Here is a 27,525-nt window from a genome sequence, read left to right as displayed (position 1 = left end):
CCCTTCAACAGTTCCTCATCCCATTCCTCCTCCTCATATCCAAGAGGATTGTCCCCACCCCCACCCTCACCCTACCAGACCTTCCCACTCCCTGGGGTCTCAAGTCTCTCACTGAGGCCAGACCAGGCAGTCCTCTGCTATATATGTGCCAGGGACCTAATATCAGCTAATGTATACTTCCTGGTTGGTAGCTCAGTGTCTGAGAGATCTCACGGGTCTCAGTTAGTTGAAGCCCCCTGGTCTTCCTATGGGGCTGCCCCCCTCTCAGCTTCATTCAGCCTTTCCCTAATTCAACCACAGGAGTCCTTGGTTTCTGTCCATTGGTTGGGTATAAGTATATGCATCGGACTCTTTCAGTTGCTTGTTGGGCCTCTCAGAGGGCAGTCATGCTAGGCTCCTGTCTGTAAGCATACCATAGTATCAGTGCCAGGTCACTCTCAACCTACTAACCCTTTAATCCATGAATCACACAAACGCATTAATCCATTCATGAGGACAGAATCTGAGTCACCTCTAATGGAGCAAGCTGGCCCTGCCTTGTCATATATTACTGTAATTATACATTATACTGGTAAGTTATCACTGTCACTAAAGAGGTCTGGATACAGTGACCTAAAATAAACAATCCCTCCTTTTTAAGTTGTTGTTTTATGTATCTGGTTACAGTGAGGCAATAGTCAGAAGCAACCCTACCTCCTTTCAGGGGTCTACATTGGCTTTCTTTTCAATATGACAAAAGACAAAAATCTTTGGACTTTCACCAGCATGAGTCACCTAGACTAATAAGGTCCACCTGTATGCATCAGATTTTTCATAGTTTCTTTGTTCACTCAAAAATATGTTTATAGTTGGTGACTGAGTCCTTAATGTAGTTTCTTAAGATCCTGGGTATAGTGGGAAAACAAACAGTCAAACACGGTCTCTGCTGTCAGGAGACTTACACTCCGCTAGACAGCCAACATGGACTGACCACAGAACGGCTGGGATTCAGTAAATGCAATTTACTTTGTACTTCGAAGTTCAAAGTGGTTTCCTTGCTTGCCTTTCCAAGTAAATGACCTTAATCTGCCCCTCTGGAGATCTATCTGAAGAAAGATTGGAATATATTGAAAAATACAGTTCAGATAGAAACACTGAGGTCATCCTCCTCCGCCAACAGAGGGATTAGGGAGCAAAGTGTAAACCAAGCAATCCAAGGTGCTATCTTCAAAAATGCCCCGGACACTCTACCTTGGTCCTTAGTGGTTATATTTGAGGAAGGACTCTAGTTACAGAGTTCTCAGCCAAAGATCCATGGTAGACTAACACAGCAGGGAGAACCTGTTAGGTGAAGAAGGGGAAGCTTATATATTTTCTGTTTTCTTTGTGTGTTTTTGTGCAAGTGTGTATGTGTATATGACATGTGTATACACATGGATGTGTATATTCATGGTTTTGTGTTTGGGTGGCACACATGATCCATGTGGTGATCAGAGGGCAGCCTTTGGTGTTGGTGCTCACCTTCTGCCTTGTTTCAGATATGGTCTTTTGTTGTTGGCCAGTGTGTTCACTAGGCTAGGTGGACCAAGATTTAATGGATTCTCCAATCATTGCCATGTCTCCTACCGCTCCAGCGGAACACTGGCATTACAGACCCAGCTTTATGTAGCTACTGGGGATTAGAACTCAGATTCTCAGACTTGTATGGCAAGTACTTTACCCAAATGACTGCAGTGATTTATACCATACTTCCTGAAGAATCGGAGTGAGATTTGCTATCTGGCTAGTAAGTAGTGATTAATAAGAACTGTTGTCACTACAGGCAGGCTCTAAGAGTCAAGGAAACTTTTAGAGTCAGACTGACTTAGTCTAAATCTTAGAATATACTTGGCAGCTTATTTATGGGGAACTTCCCTTCTATAAAAATCATTCTTCGATTTAGACTATCCTTAGGTTATTTTGTGGTGGGAAGGTCAAAATGGTCTAAAACTCTACAAACCCAGGGTGGTAACTTTTGAATGAGTTTCTGGATTGAAGTGACTCAAAGTTGGTTCTTTTTAAATCAATCTCTCTCTCTCTCTCTCTCTCTCTCTCTCTCTCTCTCTCTCTCTCTCTCTCTCTCTCTCTCTCTCTCTCTCTCTCTCTCTCTCTCTCCTTTCTTTCTTTTATGGCTGCTGCTGCCTCTTCTTTTTCTCCTTCTTCTTCCCCTTCTTCCTCTTCTTTCTCCCTCTCTCTTCTTCTTCCTATTCCTCCTCCTCTTCCTCTTCTTCCTCTTCTTCTTCCCCCTCCTCCTCCTCTTCCTCTTCTTCCTTCTTGTAAAATCAGGCTTGGTATACATACCCACTTATTGACTGCTGTGCACAATTAGAATAGCCCTCTTTGGGCTAGCATACAAGTCAGGATACTAAATTTGTACAACAGAATGTAGGCTTTGCCACCTGTGCGCCTGTTATCGCAAGCATATGGTGCTCTCTTTAATCAACAACACAAAATATAGGCATCTCAGGCACTCCCCGGAGACTACAGGCCTGCCTCCCATCTAGTGCTTGGCAAACACTAACTTACAACATCTGATATTTGAAGGAGAAATTATAATACAAACTAACTCCTCACTCCTTTAGGTACCTAAGTTAAATGTTTTTCGCTTAAATGTAAATATTTCAAAAACAAGGTATCTCTATGAGCCTCTCACAGAAGCTCCTGTGCTGAGATGTATTACAATAGAGGTAAATACCTACTCACCTGTGGGCTGTTTTGACATCTCTTGCAATTAAATATGTGATAATTGATCGTCTTTAAAATCAGATGATAGTAGAGAAAACTAGGAGGGCCTTGAATCCTCCAAAAAAAAAAAAAAATTAAGGAGACACTCAATAACCCTCAACTTTCTTATCTCTGAACATTTTTAGTGAGAAATAAATTTCCAAATTATTCAGACTCTAGTAATCCTAATAGTTATTGTCTTGTTTATTGTCTTTATGACTCAATGTTTAACATTGTGCTAAACACAGAAAAATAAGCTAACTATGACTCTTGTTCTCAAAGAACAAGGAATCAATAAAAAATTATGCAAGCCACAAACACCTATTTTAATTTTACAGTAGCCACAGTTAACAGAAAGCAGAGGCAATAGGTAAGTGGGTTTTAAGTATATTTTACTTTATCTGTTTTATATATATATATATATGTATAAATTTTGCTGAGCTCTCCAAACTCTTTACTGTGTCTTTTTCTTTTAGATCTAAAATTCACCTGCTGTTGATTTTTGTGCAAACTGTAAAATATCGCTCAATTCTGAATATTTTAGGAGAATTTCAGGACTAGTTTTTGAGACAATCTTCCTTTCTCACTTCCTCACCCCCAGCTAATTCTAACAGCTCAAGTGTCCTTATATTGATTATTTCTAGTTCTCTATTTGAACCACTGACCTAGCATAGGACCATGGGGCTAATTTAATAGTTTCTTACATTAAGATATTTGGTAATATTTTCGTCTCCAAAAGAGTTTCAGTATTCTTGATCTTTATCATGTCTGTATAAAATTACTTTATAATTTTTTCTCTGAAAAAGACAATAGGATAGACAAATAGTCCATACTTAAAACTATGATGATGATGACAAAGAAGAAGAAAGAAGAAGAAAAGGAGAAGACAGAGGAGGGGGAGGAGGAGGAAGGAGGAGAAGGAAGAAGGAAGAAGAAGAAGACGAACAAAGAAGATCATCTGTGTATATTACAGGTGTCTTAGTTAGGGCTACTATTGTTAGGATGAAACACCATGATCAAAAGCAAGTTGTGGAGGAAAGAATTTATATGGCTTACACTTCCACATCATAGTCCATCACTGAAGGAAGTGAGGGAGGAAATCAAACAGAGCTGGAACATTGAGGGCAGGAGCTGATGCAGAGGCCATGGAGGGGTGCTGCTCACTGGCTTGCTGCTCAAGGCTTGCTCAGCCTGCTTTCTTATAGCACCCAGGACCACCTACCCAGGGATAACACACCTGCAATGGGCTGGGCTCTCCCCTGCAGATCATTAATTAAGAAAATGCCCAACAACCTGCTCTTACGGAGTTTTCTCAATTGAAGCTTTTTTCCTGTCAGAGGACTCTAGCTTGTGTCACGTTGACATAAACTTAGCCAGCATGGTGGTTGCATACATGCCAGAGTGTGTATGGAATTCAGACGACAACTCTGTACTGTCTCCTTCCATTTTTATTTAGACTTTGAGCATCAAACTCAGACCATAAGACTTGTGCAGGAATTTCCTGATTGGACACTTTGCCAACCCAGTCTTCAGATATTTAGCTGGTGTTGTGTTGCTTTCTATATCATTATGAAGAAAATTGAATTTTTTTAAGATTTATTTTAGTTTCAGTTGTGTGTGTGTGTGTGTTGGCATGTGTGCATATGCTCACATATCCCTCTAAATCTGGAGTTAGAGTTAATTAGTAGCAGCCTGACATGGTTCTGGAAATTGAACCCAGGTCCTCTACAAGAGCAGTACCCATTATTAACCATTGAGCCATCTCTCTAGCCTTGAAATCTGACATTTTATAGTATATAACTCTATCATCTATGTACATTATAAAATTTCACATCTTAAAAGCCATATTTAAAAATATTTTAAACTTTTCATGTTTTTAAAGATGTATTCCTAAATCTAAAAATAGCATTCCCTGACATCATAACAAATGGTATTTTTAAAAAGTTGCCTTATTTGTTCAGAGCCAGTAAGCCAAAATACAGTTGCTTTCTTAACCTAATACTATTTATAGCTTCAATAATTATCCATAGGTCTCTGCATAACTACAAAATCAGTTATGATGTCTGCAACCAAATAACAGCTTCCCATTTCTAAGCACAACACTTTTTTCTTACTAACTGACCAAGATTTGTTTTTCACCACCACCATTGCCACCGCTGTGGCCACCCATCATCATCATCTTTGTCATCATCATCATCATCATTTTGTCATCATCGTCATCATCATCATCATCCTTCTTTCTTCCGTACCCCCTTTCACTCTGATTTTTTAAATCTGCTCTTTATGTATTATGCTTCTTAACAACCTTTTTTTCTTTCTATAAAGTTTTAGGCCATTTATGTTTAGTGTTAACACTCAAGGTCTTGAGTTTAGGTTGAAGTTCACTTTTGTACTATGTTCTCCCTATTTGTCTCAACTCTTCAGTGTCTTATTTTCTCTTCCCTTGTTACATTTTGACTGATCAACTCCACTTTAATATTACTTTTTTACTATATTACTTCTTCTTATTTTAATTTTTCACATTAAGAACTTACTGTATACAGTAGTCGAATGTTACATAATTACCACACTTCTCCTGAAGAAGCGCAAGAATCCTTGACACTTCAGCTTCACTATACTCTCCTCCAACATGTTATTTCACATTAATTTTATATCTATGTGTGCTCATTGCTGAAGCTTTCCACAAAGCAAAAGCTCGCAACAATTTTTTGTGGATCAGCTAAAGTGTGTGTGCCTTTTAAGCTTACTTCCCCATCTCTTTGCAGTTTTGCCTTCTTGTGGTCTTGATTTAAAGTTTTATTGATCTTTTAATTGATTTTCAATGTCTTGAAATTTTCCCATGAATAGATGAATAAGATACAATTTGAAGGTCATTTATCAATCTAAAATTAACCTAAGTTTAGCATGATATAATTAATTAACATGACAAGACCTGTAGCTGGAAAGAGGACTTTGTGGTTAAGAGCATTGACTGCTCTTGCAGAGGACCCAGATTTGGTTCCCATACTCATGATAGACAGATCATACCTTCCTGGAACTCTAGATTCTAGGGATCCAACATACTCTGGCTTCCTTGGGTTATCTACACATACATAGTCCACATAAACTAATGCAAATACACAAAATACACCTGGACAATAAGATCTTGGACAAAGGCAGTGACCGAGTGACAGTGTAGAATGACAAGAAAATATGCAGGAAATTTAAATAGGATTTAGCTTTGGTCTTTGAGCTCATATGAAAGATGGGAGTTAGGTGGTATGTCTTTTATAGTAATATAAACCTTAAATTTTTCTGGGAACTTAATGCCAAGAAAATTTTATCTCCATATCATAATTTCTGTGCTTCTTTTCTCCAAGTTAAAATAATAATTTGTCCTTCTGTGCATACCTTCAGCACAAATCAGTGCTCAACTTAGCTTCACTTTTATATTTTAATTGGCAATGTTATGTTCCCAAGTAACCCCTGATACAGTTTATATAGTTCTAGGTTAATGTTTCCTATCACTTTTAATGTTTAAACATCCTGACTTGTTTTTAAAAACAAATATGAAAAGTAGCAAATAATAATTTCTGAGATTTGTCTGTTGACATAATTCAGACATGAGTTTCAAATATTCATTGCTAGGTGGCACATTTTAGTAACTTGTTCAAACAAATATGCATTATGTAAAAACAGATGCATGAATCTGAAGGAACCAGGTTGTGATTTTTGTGTTTGATTTTCATTTTATCCCAGCTCCACAAACATCCTTCTGAGAGTTTTGCCTACCTGTCTGAATGAGCCCATTCACGTGTCTTGATTTTACCACAGTACTTTTAAAGAATTGGTTCACAAGACTATAGATAATTTTTGTTTAACTATTCTGTTTTTTTTTTCATGACAACAACAGTTGACTCTCTTTCACCTCTGTCTTAGAGACATATATGTCCAATGCTACCTTATCTATCATCTTTCAGTATTTGTGCTCCAGTATTACGATATTTGATCCTCAATGGGAAAAACTAAGACTTTAAAAGACAAAGTCATCATCTCTTTCTTTGTAAATAGTTTCATGGCTATTGATTATAACAAATCAGGCCCATAGTAAAAGCCAGTTTGGCTCTACCAGACTCTTCACAGTAAGAACATTCTAACCAGAGTCAAGCCCTCAATGTTGAACTTCCCACTACGTGGAACCTTGAGGTTAGTAGACTTTTATTATGACAAACTTCCCAGTTTCTGATATTTTGCTACAACACTGAAAATAGGAGACATGGGTACATTGATTGTGTTAAAAACACTTAAAATTGAGATACAGAATTCGACACTTATTCTTTTGAACAATTTTTGTTGTTGTTGTTGTTGTTTTGGTTGAAGTTTACAGTTGCCTTGATGTATTTTTAAGTGTTTTTATTTTTGAGAACTTCATACAATATGTTTCATGATATTGCCTTGTTACTTTTATGCATTCATCCAGCACCACATCCTACCCTTTAGCTCTCCTGTATAAAATGTCAAGTAAATCACCCTTGTGCAAACAAACTTGTAGGCTGACACATCTCTCCTCAGACTCCTTAGCTACCATCCTGTTGGGTTCTAGATTTTCATTGTACCCTTTAAAGCCAAACTCCATGTGAGTGCAGGGCACCACCAGTCTGTGGCACTCTCCTCTCTCTAGAAGTCTTTATGTCCAGTCTTGAGTCAAGTTCTGAAATTTCAAAGTAAACTGATTTGATGTGTGTTTTCCCCCTCCCTCAGTGGGTCATTGTAACCTGTAAATGCATCTTGTTTGATATTTAAATTTTTTCTTGTACAATTTGATTGGTTGGTGCTGCATCCTGTTTATTTTTCTTTTTCTCCTTATTACCAGAATGTTTTTACTCTCTTTAAATCTAATTTTCTCTTTATTTACATATTTATGTTCTTTATGATCCTCTCTGAGAGGTTTACTCAAATTTCCATTCCAAATTTGCTTTTTCCAAATTTAACTTTTATTACATACTTTTGTTCTATTAGTGAGAAATATCATTTTCAAAAGGTAATAATTCAATTTCACATATGTTTATGAGGCATTTATCAAATGTTAGTAACTATATGTGGGCTGGCCATACAGTGAGAAACAAATATACCTGCCAATTCAAAAGCTTATAACCTGCCAATTTATGAATAGGTGTCTATAAAACAGAACCCATGCTTTCCAAAACAACAAATCTTAAAGTAGAGAAGAAAACACTTTTATCACTATTAGTTTAATTTCTAAACTGAAAATTCATTTAATGAGATCAGCAAATTAATTTGAAATTATTGCTAGTGATCCTATATACAAAACCAATAAATTTCCTGTTTGTATTGACTCTACTCAGACAAATCTTTGGTTGACGTTGGCTGAGTGATTCTAATATACCTCAGATCCCATTGTGGATGGGACATAAAGTTTAGTTTTGGGGAAAAAATATATTTCATCTCATTACAACTATGAGATAAAATAAAACTAATCTTTAAAAGTACATCGGGTGTTCAACTACTGGCATAGCCTCTGTGGGGAATTCACATAATTCCATTTTAACCTGGTTTAAAAAAATAGTAATTTCTAACCAAGGTCACACAGAAGACTATTCACATCTTAAATCCAGTAATAGAATGAAAAATGGCAGGGCAAGAGCCAAAATTTCACAGTTTTGACCCAAAACGTTTAAGCAACATGTATAGGAGAGCAACATGAAAGAACTGGTGTTTGACACAAGCAGCAGGAGCCTAAATCCATTTTCCCTTGCATCGTACAGTAGGCATGGGGTTCTGGAAAAGGAAGTCAGATGATGGGGCTGTTTTGTTGGTTCTATAAAGAAATCCTGCCCCGCTCAATAGCAGGGTTGATGGTGGGAGAGGCAAGACACCGCCATGAAAGCCAGGAGGAGACCTTGGGTGGGCAGGGCTCCTGTTTGATGCAGGTGTGCAACACGCTTCCACAGAGGGTGTGCAGGCCTGTAACATGGCTGAAGAAAGTCTGTCTTGTGATTTGTTGCTTTCTGGATGCATCTATCTCAACTCCTCCTGCCCACCGGGCCCTGTGCTCAGTTGTTCTGAGAATGAGGTAGAGCACTCATCTTCACTGGCTGCATAACTTCAAAGTCCATTGTCTTAGTTAGGGTTTTACTGCTGTGAACAGACACCATGACCAAGGCAAGTCCTATAAAAAACAACATTTAATTGGGGCTGGCTTACAGGTTCAGAGGTTCAGTCCATTATCATCAAAGAGGGAGCATGGCAGTATCCAGGCAGGCATGGCACAGGAGGAGCTGAGAGTTCTATGTCTTCATCCAAAGGCTGCTAGTGGAAGACTGACTTCTAGGCAACTAGGGCGAGGATCTTATGCCCACACCCACAGTGACACACCCATTCCAACCAGGTCACACCTATTCCAACAAGGTCACACCTCCAGATGGTGCCACTCCCTGGTCCAAGGATATACAATCCATCACACCCATATTTTGCCAAGGAGTGGCATTTGACCTTAGTGGGGTATACCTTTCACAAAAGGGAAGGATGGTTTTTATATAGGTGGGTTATAGAGACACGGGATTGATGTAACTGACTCAGACCTTTATAGGCTGTTACGTGGTTGCACACACATATAATCCCAGCACTGGGAATTTCGAAGGAAGGGGTACATAGTGAGTTTTAGGCTAGCCTGGACTATATAAGGCCATGTCTCTATTCTCATCAGTTGTATGGTAACGGGCCAGTCAGATACCATAAAACTGAGTAGCTCATGTCTTCTATGTATAATAGATGCTTTTCTTCTAAAAAAAAAAAGAAAAATCAAAAGATAATTTCCATCTTAAGAGTCTCTTAGCCCTGTGTGAAAATGTAGCCCTCCATAGGCCTTTGTTGAATGAATAAGCTTTTAGTTATGTTCTTTACCTATTATGCTAGAAATCGTCTTGTACGATTCCACTTGACCCCTATGAGACATTTCTTGGTTTTCTATATTGAATTTTATCCATTCCCACGAAGTCCAAAGGAAAGAGACTGAAATGATTCTACAGCAAATATTTCCACAACAATCTACCATGCCCACGAACCACTGAACTATGAGATAATCTTTGCCCTGAAAGAGCCTGCTGACTCACAAGGAAACTGCATACACGTCTTCAGAATGACTGATCTCTAACATGGAATCTACATGTAGCCAACATGCTCCAAATCTATATGAGGGGTATCGGTGCCTTGCCACGCAGGTCTCCACTTGCTGAGTAGTTCCAGAAGAGCCCGGACACTGTCACGATGTGATGCCTTTATTATTGTCTCCTCCCCAGCACACTCTTCTCTTTTGTTCACCTGTTCCAAGCCCTTCCTAAAGTTAACCCATTCTAGACTCAGTGAGGACACCACTCTGAGTCTGTGTCAATCAAACTCTGGCTGTGTTAGGTCGGGGGATGTGAGTGGAGTGCAGAGATAAAGGAGAGTGATTCTATATTCCTCCTCTTCTTCCCTGCCCCAAAGCTGTCCTTACAGCCACAGATTCTCCATCTCAGCCTTTTAAACATGTGGTCTCCGCCTGTAGCCTGGGCTGGCTGGATCTCACTCTGTAGTTCAAGATGTCTTCAAACTCATTGGAACCCTTCTGCTTCTGATTCCTAAGTGGTATGAGCCACTGTACTTGGTCTGTACTCTATTTCTTTTTGTTTGTCAGACAGAGTCTCTCTGGGTATCCCTATAGCCCAGGCTAGCCTTAGACTTACAATGATCCCCCTGCCTCTGCCTTGTTAGTGCTAGGATTGTAGAGATGTGCCACCACGCATAGCTTTAACTACAGATACTCTTTCTTAACTACAGATTCTTTCCCAAGAAATCAGGTCATGGGACACCACAGAGGCTTGGTAACTTCATTCAGGTCTTGGCCTTTGTGATTAATTTGATGTGTCAATTCTGAAAGGCTGCAGGTACTTAGGCGTTTAGCCAGTCCTTTACTTTGATCCAATTTCAAGCACCCATCACAGGGTCCCAGCTTTGGTAAAATTTATTTACATTTCTGTTAGTGACTTATAGATAAGCCTGCAGAGTAGAGACTGCCTTAAGAATACAGGTGGTATGAATAGCCTGTTACACACACACACACACACACACACACACACAACTACACACACACACACACACAGAAAGAGAGAGACAGAGAGAGACAGAGAGAGAGACAGACTACTCACTTTGTAGTTCAAGATGCCTTCAAACTCATTGGAATCCTTCTGCTTCAGATTCCTAAGTGGTAGGAGCCACTGTACTTGGTCTGTACTCTATTTTTTTTTTCTTTGTCAGACAGAGACAGCAAAGAGAAAGGGAGAAAGAGTGAGACAGAGAGAAAAACAGAGAGAGACAGAGATAGACAGAGACACTGATTCACATATCCACAGAAGTAGTGATAGTCGTCTGAAAAGTGCAGAGGAAAAGAAGGCACAGCGCGCATAGAAAGCTGGGCTGACTGCGCTCTGGCTGTGTGGCTTCCCAGCAGGAAAACAGGTTATAGATGAAACCTTCACAAAAGCAAGCAGGTAGCCCTGGTGAAATGAGACGCGCAGTCTTACCCCTGGGGCAACCCTAGAGGTCTCATAAGCTTCGAAGTTTCAAGTCTTGAGGAGACAATGATTCCTCCCAAAGGACGGGGATCAGCAGTCACCAGGCAGCCCATTAGTCATACCACATGACTTAGAGGGCAAGGGCTCAGAGCCCTTCTCCAGAAAGAACTCATTGTTTGAAAGTTTGCTACTTGGGGACCTGAGAATGCAGAACAATCATAAGACAGAGAACCCAAATTTAACTTGCCATAGCCCCGGGAATGAGAGGTAGCACCGGGAGGCCTTGAGGAAGAAGGCAGGGGAGGTAGACTGACAAGCAGAGGTGGGGAGTTTCTGCACAGACAGTGATGTGAGGAAAGATGTGCTGTGCAGAGGAAAGAGCCAATCCCATAACATCCAGGGGAAGGGCCAACCCCATGACGTGCAGAGGGAAGGTTCAATGCCGTGCTCAGTTGCCAAGAGCAGATATCAACAACAGCAGCATACATACCCTGGAGTCTGATAGTCTTGAGAAGTGAGGGAGGAAGAAACCCAGCTCTAACTTACCATCCGCTTCCTTGGAGCCTGTCAACTCAATACCTCTAACCACCAACTTGACTCCTCTGGCTGCATCCTTCAGCTGGATAATCAATACTTAGATCTTGAAAATATGAAGACAGGCTCTCTGACTGCACACACACAACTCGGTGCTATGATTGCTTCCCATATTCCCAATGCGCTTGGAAAACACCTCACCCAAACTAGAGGTTAGCCATGCCAGTGGGTACCATCAGGGTGATGCAGGAGGAGGAACCTGCCCAGCCCATAAACTGCATAGCTAAACTTAACCCACAGCAGTCCCGGGTATGAAAAGACCGGAAAGGGCTGAAGTGAAGCTCAGATGGGCATCTCACCCACACACACGCACATGCACACGCACACGTGCGCACACACGTCCAGCTAAACCACAGGAAAGATGACGAACGCTGGCAAGTTCAAGCATGCGTGGATACCCTCCTCTAGTGCGTGTATTGAAGGCTTATGCCTTTGAGGTCTATGAAAGAAGCTACTGCACCATTCTACCTATATTTGTCTCTGATACTTACCCACCCTTACATTTTTAGCAGTATATTTTAGCATATAGTGTTTAAAAATCATGTTGTTTTATTCTTCTATATGCAGCCTTATCCTTTCGTTTGCACATTTCATCATTGAGTAATGTTTACATTTTCCCCTTGTTTGCCTCTGGGTTGTCTCCTCCTGCCCTTCTCTGTCTCTTCCTTATGTTTGGTGGTATTTTGACTTTATCTTACCAGAATGGATTTGTTTTTAGCTTGTTCACAAAAAACAATTTTACTCTTTTAAAATTTTTCTATTTATTTGATTTTTGCTTTTGAACTTTATCATTATTAGGAAGATCTCTTTTCTTGTTTTTAAAAACACCTTCTCTAATCTCTTGTAATTCCTTCCCCACTAACATGGGCTCACCACCCTGTTACTCTCTATAACCTTTTTTCTCTCTGAGACCTTTTCTCTGCCTCGTCTCTCCATTTCATTCATTTACGGTTTTCATGTTGACCCTATATAATTTTTAACACGTCATGTTCTGCACTAGTTTTCCACTGCCTAGTTTACGGCCAATGGTTGCTTTAATCAGTAGCCTGGAATCAATTCCAAGTGTATTCCTACATCTTCTGTGCTTTGCAGGGCCTGCTGACCCAGCATTTGCTTGCTCCTCACTAAGTGAGGACTTGGCACCGAAGCCTCGGGAAAAGGTTGCTAGATAAAAGATCCCGGAATAAAAGTGGAAGAGATATTCAAAACTGCAGACATGCACATTGCATCACGGGAAACACAAGAGCTAGGAAAAGACCTCTGAACAATCAAAAGCTTTTCCCTATTGCATTCAAAGTAAGTAAAACCCCAGTGAGAGAGAGAGATTTCGAAGGTTTCCTACTGAAAAATGATCGGTGACCTCAGAGAAGACACAGAACGATGATTGCGACCCAGGAGAAGAAAGTCATCCACATGGAGGAAAATCCCTGCTAGGTGGACAAAAATGTTAGCAAGATAGAAGACAGTTTCGGCAAAGGAATCTGAGTTTGGAGAAACGATAGAAATGTTGGAAGTGAAACACTCAACAAACCAAACAAGTTAGGGAATATCACCAGCGACATAACTAGGCAGAGAAATGAAGGTCAGGGACAGAAACACTGTTCTCAAATTCCACTGGCCCTGACATATGTGCAGACACAGACACACGTATGCATACACACATGTGCACGTGTTCATACTTCAGCCTTTTAGACCCTGACGTGGCACTAGCTTCCCGCTGTTGTCAGCCTGCGATCTGATCCCATGTTGATTCTTGAGGCTTCATCAATACGACTGTAGAATAACTCCTCAATAAAGTTCCTCCAGGCTCCATTTATGCATGCCACCTACTTTCTACTGGACACAGTGGCTCACAGCCAGCTTCCCTGCACCAGAGTGTCGGAGGACACTCTGACCTCAAAGGTACCTGAAGACTCACTTCTAGGTGGCCAGGTTCCACACCCTGCCACCCATGGGTGTCCATCCCCCTTGCCCTAGTGAAGGCTAGTGTTGACTGGATAAAAAATGTGGCTAACTCTTTACAGCACAATTACCTTGTTGTATAAGAGAAACAATGGATGTAGTTTCATTTTATACGTGTTTATCTTACTTAAATGTTGGGTAAACATGGCAATTTAACACCTGAAATCCCAGAATTTAGAAGGACGAGACAGGAGGATTGCTATGAGTTCAAAGCCACCTTGGATTTCAGAGTGAGTAGGCCACGCTGGGTTAGAGAAAAAGAAATTGTTTTAAAAATAAGTAGATAGATGAGAGCAAATTAAAAATCAAAATAAATAAATGCAGCCAGAAGAAAGATAACACAGACTGACTACCCATATTTTAATCTTTTTTATGAACTTCAATAAGATGGTAAGATTGTAGGTGGAAAAAAAATCCTTTTTTTTTTCAGTTATAGTTGCAACATGTATTAAACATACTTTCCATTCCAGCCACCCCAATAGTGTTATTCTTAACGTAAAATGTATTAGTTGCAAACAACCAGATTTCACACTTTTAATGCACTTTCTCTTAAATCACAGATGCTTATATATAAAGAGCAGGACACTCAGCCCCTTAGGGCAATGCCTTTATCCTATTTATTTTATATCTGAAACTCCAATGTTGCTAGTTCCTAAGGCACCAGAAACATTTATTACATGGATGAAAGAGTGAATAAATGGAATGGACCTTAGGACACAGCCATTTACACTGAGAACAGTCAGAGCTAACCAAGGCCCCTTGGGTGGCACAGAAGGAAAAGCCACCTGGTTTCTCTCTCCTCAATGGGAAGCTCTGCCCCTCTCTTCTTTCCAGGCTGTTTCCTGTCAATTATATGGTAGAGTCCTTTTAAATTGGGTATCAGCCTGTGAAATTACTCTGACATGCTATAGCACTGTCCGTTCCCATCCTCCGCCTGCCAATCTACCTTTGACCTTTTCAAGCGAACGTTTTCTATTATCTGTTCTGTAATCATGGATGGATGGGAGAGCTGAGACAGGAATATAAAGTAGGGAAGGGAAAGGGGGGTTGAGGGAGGGACTAGGAGGAGAGACAATTGAAATTATGGGTCATGTGAGGGATAGAGTGGAAACCTACCACAGTACTAACTTCTGAAAATATATATTTATATAAAGGCAACCTTAAGGAAATCACCAAATATGGGGGAGACAGAGTCCTGACTGGCTACCTCTAACCACCAAATGAAACCTCCAGTCCTGGGATTGGGTTACATCTAAGTGAGTTGTAGGCCAAAGGAGTCCTATAGGAATTTTTGAAACTCTCAGGGCTGTCCTAAAGACAATAGGTTGCACTCCATGAACTAACTGACAGCAAGCCAGGGTCCCATTGCTGAGTACAACAGCTCCACAACTCACTTCATGTGGAGAAGTCGAGCTGGTGCCCACATGGAACCTTCACCACTACGCCCTGATGTCTTTGGTATAGCGAAGTACTTACCATGCTATATAAGGAGAAATTTAAACACCAAGCTAGCTATAAACCCATTGCCCTACAGTGGTATTCTGCCTGCAAGATATGCTAAGGCAATGGTGGCATAAAGCCAGAAGGAGTAACCAACCAATAACTAATTTAACTTAAGGCCCACTCCATGGCACATCATGGGTAACCAAGAGCCAGAGACTGGACAGCCCAGGGACCTACAGTGAGACCAAATATGACTCTTCTAAAAACCAAGCAATAACAACAAAAATTCACTGGCAAAATGGTTCCTAATGACATTGTGCTCTACTCAGAGATCAGTGCCTCATTTAGCCATCCTCAGAGAAGCTTCCTCTTTCAACGGACAGGAACAAACCGAGAGAACCACAATCCTACAGTGTGTAGAGAACGAGAGACCTTGACCACTTAGCCCTCAAAGGAATGTCTCCATCGAATCCCTCCTCCCAGAGCTCAGGGACTCCTGTGGAAGAGGAGATGAAAAGAGTGTGAGAACCAGGGGTGTATTGGGGGGGGGGGAATGAAGGACTCTGGGCGCTTAAAACAGTAAGATCAAAACCCACAGAGACGGAAGCAGAGCACTCAAGGCCTGCACATGTCTGCACCAGGTCCTTTGCATATATGTTATAGCTTCTACTTTAGTGTTTTTAATGCAATTCTTGTGTAGGGAGAAGTGGAAGCTACTTGCTGGTTTTGCAGTGCTTCTAAGCAGCAGTGTGCTAGGAACTGGGACTAGGCAGGTGGACTGGGCAGGTGGACTGCAATATGCCATTGTTACCCAATGGATTGTAGTGTTCAGTAGATGCAGGCTACATTTGGAATGTAAGGTGGCGACAGAATTCTGTCAGTGCTTTGTTGGGATGCAAGTACTGTCACAAGCAAACTGTAAGTCGGCACAGTGTCTTACCTCAGCAGGAGCTCATTACTATTCGCTGACCAGCCCATTAATGGCTTTTCTAGCAGATGTGAAGATGTTCCCACTAAGACAATCCAGGGGACACAGGCTTTTTCCATATCATGACTCTCTCATGGCATCAGAGTCCCAGAAGTGCATCCAGCAAACCGGAAGCAAGTGTGCAGGATGCCACATGAGAGGTTTCAATTGATCTGGCTTCCTCTCACCTTACTGTGAGGAACTCAGATATCTCAACTCAGCACCGAAATCCAGAGAGGCTGGAACTTATGGGCCCTGGGTGGGCACAGACGATGCCCCAGTAACAACTAGATAGCATGAGAGAATACAAAGCATTTCTGAGTTCAGCTAGCTGACTCTGCCATGGAGTCATGACATGGAGTCATGTCTTCTGTGATGTCAAATGAGAAAAGAGGGCAGAAATCAAACTTTGAGACTAAAATGAGAGATCCTATTAGCTTCTCATACCCTCAGCTCAGGGGTGAGTTCTTTAACTGGTGGCGATAACACTCATTTTTATTTATTTATTTATTTTTGGAGAGACCCAAGAGGTTCTATATCTCAACATTGGAGACTTTTATCCAGGATTGTCAACTTATGATGATTTGACCTAATAATAATGTCTGGGACCTTAAGGCCACAAAGTCCATACATATTAGGCAGAATCTGTGGCTCCGAATTTGGATTTGGACTTTTGCCTGGGCTAATAATATGTCCCCCAATCTTTCTTATGCTAAACAGAGTTAGAAAGTCATAGCTTCTAGTCACGTGGCCACAGGGGGAAAGATGGACTCTTTACAGCAGTGGTTTTCAACTTTCCTAATGCTGGGACCCTTTAATGCAGAGCCTCATGTCGTGGTGACTCCAACCATAAAATTATTTTGCCACTACTTCATAACTACAATGTTGCTACTGTTATGAATTGTAATATAAATATCTGATAGGCAGGCTACCAGATATGGAAATCTCTGTAGGTATCACAACCCACAGGCTGAAAACACTGCTCTGCAGTGTGCTATATTGCTGGACACATATAAGCATTTTGGCTTACATATTTTTAACTTATGATAAATTATTGGCACCTAACCCCACACATAGAGGGGTGCCTATGTAGCATGTGCTTCTAGAGTTCCCCACCCACCCTTCCTTCTCAGAGAGTTCTGCACTCTTACCTAACAAAGGCTGGAGGTGTGGTACCAGCTGAGTCGGCACAGGCTCTCCCATCCGTTGCTCACAGTTGAAGAGTGCCAGAGTGACAGCATGAGGTAGAAACTGTCCATCCAGTTTTGAATTTAGGTTCCTCCACTGCCAGTGCAGGGCAGTCCCCTCCCAGGACCCAGAGTGTCTGTAAGCCACAGCTCTAATCAGACAGGCGAACCCAGCTGATCCCACAGTATACTGTGGGATCAGCTATGACATTCAGTAGGGAGCGGACCAAATGCCCTTCAGACCTAATGATAGTGCAAACTTCTGGAGGCATTTATTGTGATAGCAACACCCTGGAAATCCAGGAGAATCTGTGTTCTTGTTCTTCCTTCTTTCTTGGAGTTCAATTGCATGTATATCAAACTTCTTGGTAATTTCTCACAGGCCACTACTTCTTTGTTCACTAGGGATTCCCTATGTTTTCTCTGGATGGCTTTTTCTCACTGTTTCCAAGCTCCCTGCCATGTTAATCCTATACAATGACAATTAGTGTTCTTCCCTATTTTCTTATTTTTACATTTTCTCTCTTTATCATGTATATAATGTCTTTGAGATATTTGACCATATTTATAAAATGTAAACATTAACGGTGGCTTTGTCTTTCCCCAGTAGTTCCACCAACTGTCATCTTCTGTGTCTGTTTTTACTAATGGCATTTTCTTCTTGCCATGAGTCATGCTTTCCCATAACTTTCTTTTACATTCCAATCACTGCGCCCTCCAAGTCCCCCTCCAAGGTTCTCTCCTCCTTCCCCTTCTTCTCTGAGAGGGTGCCCCTCCCGGGTATACCCCCACCCTGGTACATCTCATCTCTATAGGGTTAGGCACATCCTTTCCCACCGAGACCAAACAAGCAACTCTGTTGGGGAATAGATTCCATAGACAGGCAACAGCTTTAGGGACAGTCCCCACTTCAATTGTTGGGGGACCCACATGGAGACTGAGATTCACATCTGCTATATATGTGTTGGGGGCCTCAGGCCAGCCTGTGTGTGCTCTTTGGTTGGTGGCTCAGTCTCTGAGAGCTCCTAAGGGTCCAGGTTAGTTGACTCTGTTGGCCTTCCTGTGGAGTTCCTAGTTTCTATCCCCTTCAGGGCCTTCATTCCTTCTCCCAGCTCTTCCATAACAGTCCTTGACCTCTGCCCAATGTCTGACTGTGGGTATCTGCATCTGTTTCAGTCAGGAGCCTTTCAGAGGGCAGTTATGCTAGGCTCCTGTCTGCAAATATAACAGTCAGGGATATTGGTGCTTACACATGGGATAGGGCTCAAGTTAGACTGGTTATTGGTTGGCCAGTCTCTCAGTCTTTGTTCCATCTTTGTTCCTGCTTGTCTTTTAGACAGGACAAATTTTAGATCAAAAGTTTTGTAGGTGGGTTGGTGTCTTTATCCCTCCACTGGCTGTCCTGCTACAGAAGGTGGCCTCTTCAGGTTTGGGGAACATTCCTCCATTGCTTGTGGGATTGCAAACCCACAACCACTCTGTACAACCACTCTGGAAATCAATCTGGTGGCGTCTCAGAAAATTGGAAATAGTTCTACCTAAAGACCCAGCTATACTACTCCTGGGCATATACACAAAAGATGCTCCACCATACCAAAAGGACATGTGCTCCACTATATTCGTAGTGGCTTTATTTAAAATAGCTGGAAACTGGAAATAATCCAGATGTCCCTCAACCAAAGAATGAATCTAGAAAATGTGGTTCATCTACACAATAGAATACTAGTCAGCTATTAAAAACAAGGACATCATGAATTATGCAGGCAAATGGATGGAACTAGAAAATATCAACCTGAATGAGGTAACCCAGACCCAAAAGGACAGGCATGGTATGTTCTGATAAGTGGATATTAGCCAAAAAGTTCAGAATACCTATGATACATTCCACAGACATAAAGAAGCTAGACAAGAAGGAAGGACCAAGTGGGGATGCTTGGATCTCACTTAGAAGGGGATATGGCACAGTCATAGGAGGGGGAGGAGGAGAGGGAACTGGGTGGAAGAAGGGATAGGGAGGGGAATGGGAAGGTCATGAACAGGTGTGGGGAGAGACAGGAGAGAGGACCATAAGGCCAAGAGAATGAAAGAAAGTCTGCAGCTACCAAGGGTGGGGGGTAGGGAAATCTCTAGAAAGTCCCAGAGACCTGAGTTAGGGGAGGCTCCCAGGAGTCAATACAGTTGCCCTTAGCTGAGACAGAGACCAGTGGGAATATGGAACCTGAAGAGACCATCTCCCAAAACTTTGAATTCTTATTGATTTTTTTTATAAGGTACTGGGCATTTTGAATGTTACATTCCTGGGTACCAGGTTGTATTCCTTTCCTGTGTGGCTTTGTTATGACAAGTGGTTAAGGAACTTCAGTTCAGTTTGGTCCTTTAAGATTTCAAAACCTTGCTAGGACAAGAGCAGAAATGTTGTTATTCTGACTACCAGGGCGAAGGCCTTCTGATTATTGAGCAGTGCCCATTCATTACAGTCATTACTCCTGTCTCACAGCTGGAGATGTGCTGTTTCCAGCCTTTTGTAAGCTTCAGAGTTTTCCATCACTCTTTCTTCCCATTGTATTTCCTGCTGACACATTAGGCAGTGGCTCTCAACCAGTGAGTGGGTCATGACCCTTTGGGGGTGGACCCTCTCACAGGAACCGCGCATCAGATATTTACAGTATGAATCATGGCAGTAGCAAAATTACAGTTGTGAAGTAGCAGCAAAAATAATTTTGTGGTTGAGGGTCACCGCAACACGAGGAACTGTACTACTGAAGGATCGCAGCATTAGGAAGGTTGAGACTATCTCTGAATAGCTGTCTTTCTGTCCTGTCCAGGTAAGGGTTTATGGTCAAGATCATTTTAACTTAGAGTCACCTAGGAAGAAGGATCTCAATTGGAGAGTTGGCTAGATCAGGTTGGCCTATGGCCATGTCTGTGGGGCATCTTCATGACTGCTAGTTGATGTAGGAGGACCATGGCCACTATGAGAGGTATCATCCCTAGGTATGTATGTCTGAGATTAAGAAGTGAGCCTATAAACAGTGTTCCTTCATGGATTCCGCTTCATGTCCCTGTCCTGACTTCCCTCCCTGATAGACTATGACCTCTGACCAGGAAGTGTAAGATGAAATAAACCCTTTCTTCTCTCAAGGGGTTTTTGGTCAGAATGTTTTATCACAGATGCAAAAATTAAACCAGATCACCTTTCTTCCATCGTTCGTCCTACAAATTGTATCTGCCTTATTATCCCTGGTCTTCAACCTTTGGTTGTCTCAAGAGAACTGCTGGGTTTAAGTTGTGGTACTCTGGCCAGCCAACCTCTCCAGGTTATCAACTTCAGAAGTCGTAGGGCGTGGGAAGCCACACTCTGACACTCCCTGTTGCCTGCCCGTCTTAGCTGTGATTCTCTATTTGTCATGGTGGATGGTGAATGCTGTACAAATCCCTCCTCCAGAAGCTGTTCTTATATTTTATGTCACACTGTTTACCTTTGCTGTTGTGGGGGTAGATTGCTCTATTTTATTGCTTTCAGTTGTGTAATGACATTCATGGGTCTGCAATTGCTCTTCTAGTACTGAAGAGCTGAATGGAACCAGGAAGACCAGCAAATAAATGACAGCCCAATTTGGGTGAATCACTCCCGTTTATCAGTTCAAATGGTCTCCAAGCACCTCAGGCTGAGTCTATATGAGAAAATAGCATCCAACCTTTCAGACTATGGCTACCCATGAAGGGTAATAGGCTTATACTGGTTTCATATGTATGTGTTCATTATGTGTCTCAGTATGAGCACTAAAATCCCCACATCCTGGCCACTCAGCCCCAGGCAAATGGGGATAGTTGGTCACTATATCCTTCCATATCCACTCCAAAACAGCGTCTGAGTGCATAATCTATCTTCCACATCCTCACAATTGTAAAGGCTGTGAATATAGGGATCAGATGACTTGTGAGTTATCACTGGTCAATGCTAGGGAACAATGATCCCAACAGTATCTCCTGGATACTGTGCTACAGTTGCAGAATTGTACCCTCCTGCCCTTGATGGTGGGGCTTTAAGCTCCCACTGGCCCAAGACGACTAAGTGTTCTGATGAAGACTCCCATTTTTCCTTCAGGATTGACCACTAGCCTCATACTCCTCAAGAGAAGGCCATGGTACAAAGAAAGACCCAGTGAGGCAGGTTGCCCTACACAATACCCTTAGCTACCTATGGCATCTCTCCATAGGGCATGTTGGAAACTCTCTATCCTGTCCATAACCCATGAACTACTATGTAGCTAAACTAAGTCCCTTCATTTGCTTACCAACATAATGTGTTTAAATTTAGTTTCCTGGGTCTCCCTCAGCTTGCTAGGGAGACATAGTCTCAATCCCTTACCCTCTTACCACCCCCTCTCCAAATCAGTGCTCTGCCTGGGAATCAGGACACATTTGTGCCACCCAAGTCTCCCATTTCCACCACCCCTACTCTCTCCCCATTTTGGGGAACCAAGAGGGATGGCCTTTCTTGTCTTTGCACTCCCTCTGTATTAAATGCTTCTTCTCTGGAGTCTAAGCACAATGTGAAAATGGTACACCAACTCTACCTCTTGCTATGTATAGGAGAGAGATGTATAAAGACAGCGCAATGCTTTTCCTTAGCAATACAGCTAAAATTTCGAGATGCAAATGTTAGAAATTCAGCATTCATGTTCCCCTTCCATTTCAACAATGGTCTTTTCATCTCCTTTGAACATCTTCATGCCCAAGCAAAGGCAAATCCCGAAGCCAGAGAGTTTGGTACACTCCCGAATAGTAATCCTTTACATGTAATTCCTAATACCTGGGTGCTTTTGTAAAATTTGAAATATAGTTCTTGCTGACTCCATTCTTTAGAAATTGAACTTTTTAGCATCTTTTGTTTTCTACTAAAGGAGTTGTATCCTTTATATTTTGGCTTAACACAATGAGGCTTTTTAATTTTAGAGGATCTTTTGATTTTATTTTTTGCTTTGTGAATTTTTATTAGTTGTGATTGGTAGAGTATAGAGTACATGTTTGAACCTGTTAGGACTGGATTTCCCAAAGTTCCATGGGCATGGAGAGTTGTCACTCATGACATAGTCCACCATGAAATATGTTTTAGATATTCAAAATGAATAGGGTTAAACGGAGTTTTCGCTAATGTTCTTACAAGTTTTAGAATGTGGATGAATTTTAAGTGCCTGAAGTAGGAAATACACTACATGACAAGTTGATTTGCCTCATCTCCTCTATATCTCTAGTATAATGTTCACCCCAATCAAGGTATCTGTTGTCAATGTTGAATGTCCTGTGGTTACTCATGGGATCCTGATGGCTCAGAGACTGACCTCTAGGGTTTTCAGTAGGACTTCCCCAACCACAGGGTCCCCTTGACTTCAGCCCACTGGTAGGCTCTGGCAGATGATGGAGAATGTGAAGAAAGAAAGCCCAGTGTAACCACCTCCTACCTCCCTTGCTGAAGGATGTTGGGTGGGCAGTGCCATATTCTTCTCCTAAAGATGGCTCTTAAGGTAACTGCTCTCATGCAGTCATGGCTAAAGCCACAGTTCCCATAGTTACAGCACTCTCTCCTTCCCTGAGACCCTTTAAGGTCCCAACCTGTGGGTCTTGACCCTTTTTGGGGGTGTCACATGACCCTTTTTCAGGGGTCACATATCAGATAGCCTACATATCAGATATTTACATTATAACTCATATCAAGAGCAAAATTAGAATTATGAAGTAGCAATGAAGATGATTTTACGGTTGGGGAGTCACTACAACATTAGGAACTGTAATAAAACATCACAATAATTAGGAAGGTTGAGAAGCACTGCTTTAGGGCCTAGGAGTTGGCTATAATCACCTGCTGTGACAATGGTTAGCATGCTTCATCATCTCCCACCAGATCCCATGAGACCCTAAGCACAGTTTCATCAAACTCTCACCAGTTACAGCACTGGAGAGAGCCATCTCCTTCCTGTCAGTCTCGTGACTCATACCACCTCCTACAAAGCACTGCGATCAATATATACTTCTCTCTTCTTTCCCCTTAGATCCTCAAATTTTGGTGAGTTAATATGCAAATTTATATTTCACTTCCTAGTTTTAACATGGCATTAGTGCCATCAATACTATTTCATGCTGAGATTTATTTATTTATTTTTTTTAGCAAGTACCGATGACATCTTGCACTCAGTTCCCTCAAAGATTCTTCAAAGTGTTAGAGAAACTCTTGTTTAGACAGTTTAAATGCTCCCTTGTAGCACTTCTGTGCCAGCAATGTCTGCATTCTTGAGTGTTTTCTTTGGTTAGTCACTCAGTTACCTAGAGTAGTTGTCAAAAAAGAATCCATGAGTTGTATATTTTTTAAGTCGTTGCATAGCTTAAAATAACATTATGTTCCCTTCTCAGAACAATGATCTGGCTTCATATAGAATTCATGAATCACCACCCCTCTCTACAGCCTTTGGCTCTCGCTTCCAATATCTCCTGTATTTTAAGACCATGGAAGAAGGAGTCTGGGGCCGACCCAGTTTTCCCTAGGGCCCGGTATGGCCAACCTGCTCCCCGGTACTGCCAGCCAACATTTCTGTATTTCAGAAAACTCTACTTCCCACACACATACACTTTTAAACCGTGAAAATATCCTGCTTTTCAAAGTTTCCCCGTGAGATTTAGCATTCAGTGACACTTCTGTCTGCTCCAGTCTTTAACATAATGCTTACAAAATGATGGTGTTCTGGTGTTTACCAATTGGTCTTGGAGACTTGGCAATAAGTAAGAATGCTTTCTTCTCCTTGAATTACCTTTCCCCTTAGGTTCAGCATGGACAGGAGGTTTTGGAATCTCCGCCCCGCCCACCCCCAGGGGTTTGTGATCTCTTACTCTGCTTAATTATTTTAGTGTTCAGATTTTCCAAGATCTGAATAAGGCAAGTCCCTCAGCTCTGAGACACAGCCCTTAGGATCCTGTTGTCAATTCTGAAGGTGATAAAGGGGCAGAGAATCAAATGTCTGTAGTCAAAGTGCCAGCCTTGAGAGCATGACACTTTTTTGTGGTACTTCTTTATAGCCATGACTACATTTAGGCATCAGTATACAGATTTCCTTACATAGGTCTTCAAACCTTCCTCCAGGGCACATGATTTTATATGCTGAGTTTTATTAGATTCTGGATTCAGTCATATATATATATATATATATATATATATATATATATATATACATATCTACAGACAAACTTTGGGGACAGGTCAGGTATTAAGGCATGATCTATTTGCTGTACATGAGTTCAGTGTGCTTATGCAAAAATGTATCTAAAAATACAGCACAGCCTAATGATGTGAGCACCTGTGGGGTGTGTGGGTGTGTGTGTCCCTGCGTATATACAGTTACTGAGAAATGTCCAGGAAACTGCCTGTTCTTAATTAATACCACAGTGCAGGTGGCATCAGATGGAGCTGGCTATCCAAATCAGATGAAGACTGAGGCTTGCACGTGGTTGGTTCTGGGATCACTGAGGTCTAGCAGAACATGGAAAGGGGAAGCAAGCTAGAATGAATTCAAGCTGAAGCCACGCCCACAGCAGGGATTTGCTCTAGCCTCCAACTCAGCAAGACCCTGAGGTGAGGGAGGAGGAAGCCAGGACCCTGGATAGCTCCTAGGCTCGCACTGGTTTGGTAGACATCCTGAACAACCAGGCTTATCTTTAGAAAACCACTTTGATTCCCTTTCTGTCTAGACTCTCAGAGTGCTGCCACCTCCTTATCACCTCTCTATGTAATCAAGTAACCTCTTCCGTCCTCTTCAAAGCTCTTGCAATTGCTGTGCTGAGTGGGCTGGGTTCTTAAGGAATATTCAAATCTCTAGAAGGAGCTGTAAAGACCAGAATGGAGACTCTGGGAAAACGCCACAAAGCAGGAAAAAAAAAAAATGAATAGTGTGGTCCTCCTTATCTTCATGTGGGTCTTGTCTCTGAGTTGCCCCTCAGATGCCTCTCTGAGTGTGAGGACCACCTGTGTGTAACTCATACACAACATAGAGGGCTGTGTGGAAGGACACATAAGCCCATATCCATCCTGGCTCCATTCTGCCTCTCAGCTTGTGACACATGGTCGTCAGAGAAAGCACCCAATGTCCCTGGGCTCTGACTTCCCCGCCAGGCTGCCACATGCCACCAAGAGATGCAGTTCTCTCTCCTCTCTCTCATTTTGCATAATCAGTTTCTATTCTGTCGCGTTCTCTCACACATGGCGCTCTGAGACTATGCAGGAAAACAGAGGAGATTTTTCAGTTCAGATGAGTAGCATAATTTTACGTTGTGCTCAGCCTGTTTGGTAAATGAAGTCAATTACTCATGGATCTGTCAGAGGAAGAAAAAGGCTCGTGGAGGCTTGGCACCTGTGTTTAGCTCCAGAGACCATCTCCTCCTCTCTGTCATCACAGAGACTCATAACAAGTCAAACCATTGTCCTGGGAGTTAATCCTTTTAGATGTCTAACTTTAAAATCCATTGCATGGATTTCTTCAGCTGGTGTTAAAGGAGTCCCTCCTTTGAACAGAGACTGAAGGAAAGGCCATCCAGAGACCACCCCACCTAGGGATCCATCCCATCTGCAGATACCAAACCCTACACTATTACTAATGCCAAGAAACCCTTGCTGATAGGAGCCTGGTATGGCTGTTCCTGAGGTTCTACCAGTACCTGACCAATACGGAAGCAGATACTCACAGCCAGCCATTGGACCGAGCTGGGGACCCCAATGGAAGAGCTAGGGGAAGGACTAAAGGAGCTGAAGGGGATTGCAACCCCATAAGAAGAACAATATCAACTATCTGGACCACCCATAGCTCCAGGGACTAAACTACTCATCAAAGAGTATACATGGAAAGATCCATGGCCTTATCTGACATCAATGGGAGGGGAGGTCCTTGGTCCTATGGAGGCTTGATGCCTCAGTGTAGGGGGATGCTAGAACAGTGACGCAGGAATGGGTGAGTGGGTGGAGGCAAAGGGGAGAGGGAGGAGGGAAGGCAAAATGGGGGGGGGCATTGTGGAGGGGTTACCAGGAAGGGGAATATCATTTGAAATGTAAATGAATAAAATGATTAATTAAAAAAAAACCTTCAAGCTACTTACTTCTTTATCAAATTTCTCAAACACCAATGAATTAACTTCCTTTCCTGCTACTGTCATAAAACATCATGATGAAATCAGTTCATAAGAGAAAGAAATCGTTTTGAACGCAGTTCAGAAGTACAGTCCACCTCCATCATGGTGAGGGGGTGTGGGTGTCAAGACTTTGAGGTAGCTGGTCATATTGCATCTACAGTCGGGGAGCAGGGTAGTGAATACCTATGCTAAGCTTCCTCTTTCTGTTATGCAGACCAGGACACAAGCTCAATTTTAGGATGTTTCTCCCCCTCTTGAATAACTTAATCAAGAAAAATCCCTCACAGTCATGCCCAGAGACTACACTGCTTTAAATAATTCCTCACCAGTGTGGTGGAAGATCTGTCTCTTCGGTGATTCCAAATCCTGTCAAATTGGAAATCCACACTAGCCATCCCAACCTCTTACTGCTTGGATCAGAGATTCAGTTTTATCCTTGACGGTACCCAGTCTAGCAAAACCACACCATCTCCAAACCTGAGAAATAACAGTTGGGTAGTAACATCATCTCACCTTCCTTGGGAGATCACAGGGAGGAGGAAAGATAGTCTAGAAGAGGGCTTCATGCCCTAAACTCTCAGCAGGGATCCTTCACTTTCCACAGTGTTCCCATGGTCCCCCCAACTTGCTAAAGGTCACACTCTACCAGCCCCTTACAATCTATACACAAAATTTTTCCATTTATTTCTCCTCAATGTGGTGGGCTTTCTCTTTTGGCTGAGTATGGATGCCAGTCCTCTCACTGTGTGTGGTCAGCATGGAATAGCAAAATCCAGAAAACTCAGGACGATGAAGAATCACACAGGAGTGTCAAAAGGGCTAGCAAAGCGTGCATGTCAGTAAATAATTCAGATGCAGGACTGGGGCGGGGGGTTGTTTGTTTATTTGTTTTTGTCTGTTTACTCAT

Source organism: Mus caroli, chromosome 13 (assembly GCF_900094665.2).
Source record: "Mus caroli chromosome 13, CAROLI_EIJ_v1.1, whole genome shotgun sequence".
NCBI lineage: Eukaryota > Metazoa > Chordata > Mammalia > Rodentia > Muridae > Mus > Mus caroli.
The sequence above is the reverse complement of the archived record's forward strand: the minus strand, read 5'-3'. Positions refer to the sequence as shown.